This window comes from Carex rostrata, chromosome 15, assembly GCF_964058835.1.
Source record: "Carex rostrata chromosome 15, lpCarRost1.2, whole genome shotgun sequence".
Taxonomy (NCBI): domain Eukaryota; kingdom Viridiplantae; phylum Streptophyta; class Magnoliopsida; order Poales; family Cyperaceae; genus Carex; species Carex rostrata.
Window position 1 is genome coordinate 3,603,934 of NC_135932.1, and position 5,610 is coordinate 3,609,543.

General features: G+C 39.7%; 1 pseudogene; it reads right to left on the reverse strand.

Annotated features, from left to right (window-relative positions):
• Positions 1–4,469: 4,469 nt before the first annotated feature.
• LOC144566935 (U2 spliceosomal RNA) lies at positions 4,470–4,640 on the reverse strand (annotated as a pseudogene).
• Between the last annotated feature and the right edge of the window lie 970 nt (positions 4,641–5,610).

The following is a 5,610-nucleotide window of genomic DNA, read 5'->3' on the forward strand; positions in this document are numbered from 1 at the left end:
TCAGATCTGTCAGCAAGTCAAAGCGGATAGACGAAAGAGGGCGGGACTGCTCAGACCTCTGGAGATACCCATGCGGAAATTTGAGTTGATCACTATGGACTTCGTGACTGGATTTTCGAGGACCGTTGGACGATATGATGCCATATGGGTGATAGTGGATCGGCTGACGAAGATTGCACACTTCATTCCACTCCGGATCGAGACATCTGGAAGAGAGTTGGCTGATCTGTTCTTGCAATACCAATTTAAATACCATGGATGTTCGCGGCACATTGTTTCTGATCGAGACCCTCAATTTATATCTCACTTTTGGGAAAGTTTTCAAGAAGCCATGGGCACGAAATTGAGGTTCAGTACAGCCCATCATCCGCAAACCGACGGTCAATCCGAACGAACAATACAAACATTGGATGACATGCTTCGATCCTGTGCTTTAAGTTTCCGAGAATCTTGGATCAACCATTTGTACTTGGTAGAGTTTGCGTACAACAATAGCTACCATTCGAGTATCGGAATGTCACCACAAGAGGCACTTACGGGACAGCAGTGTCGCACACCGCTATGGTGGGGACCCACAGGTACGTATTCACCTACCGGGCCTCAAATGTTAGAAGAGATTGCCGAAAAGACGAAAGTCATTTTGAGTCGGCTTAAGTCGGCCCAAGAGCGACAAAAGAAGTATGCAGATGTGCATAGAAGACCGTTGGAGTTTCAAGAAGGGGATCACGTGTGGCTTCGAGTTTCACCCGTCAGGGGTGTGCACCGATTTGGCGTATCAGGCAAGTTGAGTCCTAGATACATTGGACCGTTTCCGATTTTGAGGCGAATGGGACCGGTGGCACATGAGCTTGCATTGCCACCAGCATTGGACCGGGTTCATCCGGTGTTCCATGTGTCACAATTGCGCCGATACGTACGAGATCCATCTCATTGCATTGATCACTCCGACTTGCATGTTCAAGATGACTTGTCCTATCATGAAGAGCCAATGCAGATATTGGACCGGAAAGAACAGCAACTTCGGAGCAAGACGATTAAGCTTGTCCTGGTCAAATGGGGACGCCATTCGACTAAGGAAGCAACGTGGGAACATGAGGAAACCATTTGTGAGAAGTACCCAGAACTATTCAACGACTCAGGTACGCAATTTAGTTCAGAGGACTGAACTTTATTCTAAGGGGGGGAGAAATGTTACGTTACGAAATTTTTACAATTAAATTCGAATGAATTAAAAGCAAGAATCAAGCTAATTGTACTAATAAAATGGAAGTTTAAACCTTAATTAAGGTTCTCCTAAATAAGTAAGTTAAGTGTGAATCGAAACCGCATCGAAATTTCGAGATTTTGAAATTTTATAGGCTCAGTGCGGATGGGATTGACCCGCAGTGCGGGTGGGTGCATCCGCACTCATGCAATTCTGTGTTGGTCTGAATTTTCTAAGTACTGAGTGCGGATGGATGGACCCGCAGTGCGGGTGGAAGGCATCCGCAGTTGGCTCAGACTTTTTCTGGAATTGTGTCTAAAATTGACTAAGTAGTGAGTGCGGGTGAGGGATCCGCAGTGCGGATGGGTGCAGCCGCACTCATGAATTTCTGTGTTAAACTTCCTGAAATCGGCTAAGTACTGGGTGCGGATGAGGTTGACCCGCAGTGCAGGTGGAGTTCATCCGCACTAGGCTCGGATTTTCTGAAATTTCTGTTGACAACTTTCCAAGTCTCGAGTGCGGGTCAAGCCACCCGCAGTGCGGATGGGTGCATCCGCATTCAGGGAAATTTTAACCCTAAAACTCAAATCCAACCTTCTCTCTCTCTCTCTCTTCACCATTCCCCATTTTCATGAGATTTTCGCCCAAATAGAAGAAAAAGAGTGTGAGAAGTTCCCGTTTTTTCCAGACTTCCGATTGTTGCGAGAAATCGAGTTTGGAACCGGGTAGGCAGCCGAGGATCTCTCCGAACCCTCTTATTTGGTATTTCTTTCTCTCCTTCTTTCTTTCAAAAACCTCGAATTTTCTCGATTTCTCAGATTCTCGTTTTAAACTCGAGATTTGTGTTCGAATTGCTCGAGGACTAGTTCCTCTACACTCCTTACTAGTTTGTTTGTCAATCTTTTTCCCGATTTCTTCCGATTTGTGAAATCTGATTTCTAGGGTTTTGTGCCAAAATTGAAAGTTGGCATAATCGTGATTTGATTTGTTTAACCCGACCAATTAGACTTGTAATCGGTAGGGTTGCCTCCTGATCGTGAATTTTTAGAACATTTAACGACTGATTTGAGGTTTTGACCAAATTAGGGTTAACCAATCGGTAAATTGAATTGATCCGAGAACCAAAGTAGTGAAACGGTGATTGATGGTTACCAAAGTGAAAGGGTATATGGCTAGAGGGCCTAGATGCAATTGTGCACCGTTCTATGAGATTTTTAATAAGAAAGAAGGAACCGAAAAGAATCGATACCAAAACATAAGAATTGATTTAGGACTGTACAAACCCTAAGTAAACGTATGGACCACTGAATCCAAATTAAACCAAGTATACGTATAATATAGGTGTAGGCTCGGTTGAGCAAGACTTAGCGAGACAATACGAGACGTCCGATCCTTAAATTAAGCGGTACGCTCGTCATACTAAGGTGCGGGATTCTTGGACTTGTTTGATACTTTATTTTCAGGAATTAAACTGTTATTCGTTTGTCATGTTGAATCTCATTGATTGCATTATTGAATTGTGTAAAGCATTTGCATAGCCCAATCAAATTAAACTCGAATTGATATGACTTGAGTGATTTGCATGCTGGTATGGTTGTAGGTTGTGTCGATCTATCGTGATCTGATTTGATTGAAAGTCACCACGATTTGATTTGGATATGTATGTGAATGGATTTACGAAGTTAAGCACTTGGATCCAATGAATTTGCCAAGTCGGGCTATATGCTGACTTGGATTCCCAGGATCCTAATGGCCTTAGGTGAACGGCCCTCGATATTCCCAGTACCAGTTGGGACGAGGGAGGGTGATTATGTGATGATATGAGATATGTTATGAGATGTGATTTGAGGTCGTGGGTGACTTGTGTAACGTCTGTGGCTCTGTGGCATTCTCCTACGTGTTAATGCATTTGAACGGTCGATTGAATATTACGAATATTGGAAAATGATTCCAAAGAGGATTTTCTTTATATGATTTGAAACCAGACCGTAATAAACTGTTAAGCCAAGCGATTGCGGATGGGTGTCAGATAAAGGGTCCAGCGGTTGGCCATCTGTAGGTGTCAGTAACCCTACAGATGTGGATTTGATAATGGTTCAGCTCGAAAGAACATCTGTAATTGCTACAAGCCCTATTGAATTGAGTTAAGCCAAAATATATGTTGTGTTTGAAATTCATCTTGGAAATTCAGTAAACTGTGTTTCAGGTTGATTAAACTGTTGTCGAGCATTGGCATTCTGTTATTTATGATTATATATATCTGTTTGAACTGTTATTGTTTGGGTTTCATTGTTGAATATAGAGATTGATTGCAAGTCCAATAGTCTAAACTGTGGCAAAATTCGCACTGAGAATTTATTCTCACCCCCACCCTCCCGGTTATTTTACAGGTACTGGTGCGACTGATTTCGGAGAGGCACGAGAGTAGTAGGCCTTAGTAGCTTACCACTTGATAACCCTAGATATGTTTTGTTGTATAGATTTAGGGTAGGCCTTATGGTTGGTATCCGGATGAGATACTTATGTTGTATTATATTCTGACCAGACTGTGTACTCTGATTTGTGTATCTATAAACTTAGTTTATATTATTATCTGTTGAATTGTTGAGTAAGATTTGAATAGCCTTGTAAGTATACACGGCGTTGCATGCTTACGGCGGGAGACTGTCGCATCCCGTGGCCGCGGGGTGTGACAACAACACTCCAATTGAAGGTTTTTGCAGCACTCTATTAGTGTCTCCATGTGGTAAGGAAGATGATAGTTGCAACCTTAATGCGACTCTCTAATTGAAAGTCTTTGTAGCACACTAGTAGTGTTGTCCTCTAGCAATAGAAGAGGGTGGTTGTAACCTTAATACAACTCTTCAATTGAAGGCCTTTGCAGCACTCCAGTAGTGTTTCCAGATGACAAGGGAAGAGGGTAGTTGCAACCCTAATACATCTCTGCATTTGAAGTGCTTTGCAGCTCTCTAGTAGTGTCTCCAGATGGCAAGTGAAGAGGGTAGTTGCAACTCTAATGCAACATTCAAATGGAAAGTCTTTGCAATATAATAGTAGTATCTCTAGATGGCAAGAAAAGAGGGTGGTGCAACTCTAATATAACTCTTATTTGTTGTTAGAATAGAGTAGATATGTTATTTAATCTATACTTGAGTTATTGTTTCATCTCTCCTGCATAATGTTTTATATTTAATTTATATAAAGCAAGTGTTGAATTAATAATATAATCAAAATAATAAAAAGTTATTTATATAATTGGCTTATTGTATATATAATTTTTGAAAATTATCGTATTGCCGTATCGATTTCATATCTAATACAATACTCGTACCTATATCCATGGAACATAGTTGTGAGCACATGGCCCACATATCAGATATTAAACTGTAAAGAACAATACTACACTTGATCTTAGCCAAAAGGCCGAGAAAGGTATGAATTATTATGATGTTGCATCTCCATCTTTATAGCCTCACTTAGATCGCATCTGATATTAGATTTTATTGCTGGACTAACCAAGTGCCACAAACAACCCGGTCAAGACATCATATCACTATAGGGGTGCAAACGGATTCGAAATTATCTAACTGTATTAGATCTGTATCCAAAAATTAGATACGGATATCCGAATGAATATATATACGGATACGGATAGATTTTGAATTTCTATTATTTGTATATTATGAAAATATTTTTGTATATGTCTATGGATATCTGATATCAAATCTGTATCTGTCTATTATTTGATCTGTATATGAAAATTAAAAACCGATACGGATATGGTTTTACCACTATCTGATCTATATCCGATCCATTTGCATCCCTAGATCACTAGACTCATATGTTTTATCTGCTGGACTTTTAACAGGCTTTTATCTTTAGGGAAATTTAAGATCTCCATGCACAAAAAGAAGACTGCCCACCAAAACACAACTAGTTTCCTTTCCTTTTTCTTTTCTCATGAATGTATGTTGGACTTTTATATTTAGAGAAATTTAGATATATGCCTATCATAACTATATCAATTATCCATTAGAACTTTAAATTTAGTTATTTCCCAATCTAAACTTAGCTATATTATCAATGAGGAGGGTTCAAATGCCTCCATGTTTTTGTGCCTCCATTATGCCTCCATCTCTCTCCATCATTTTCAAACTTCAAACAGTCGATCCGAACCGCTCAACCTAACCTCCATACTAAAATATGTTTGGAGACCAAATTTTATGTTTTTAGGAATTTTTTTACTATTTTTTTAGATAGGTACAAAATCAGTAAATCTGAACCATCTAAAAACAGTATTTTTGTACCTATCTAAAAAAATAGTAAAAAAAATCCTAAAAATATAAAATTTGGTCTCCAAACATATTTTAGTATGGAGGTTAGATTGAACGGTTCAGATCGACTAT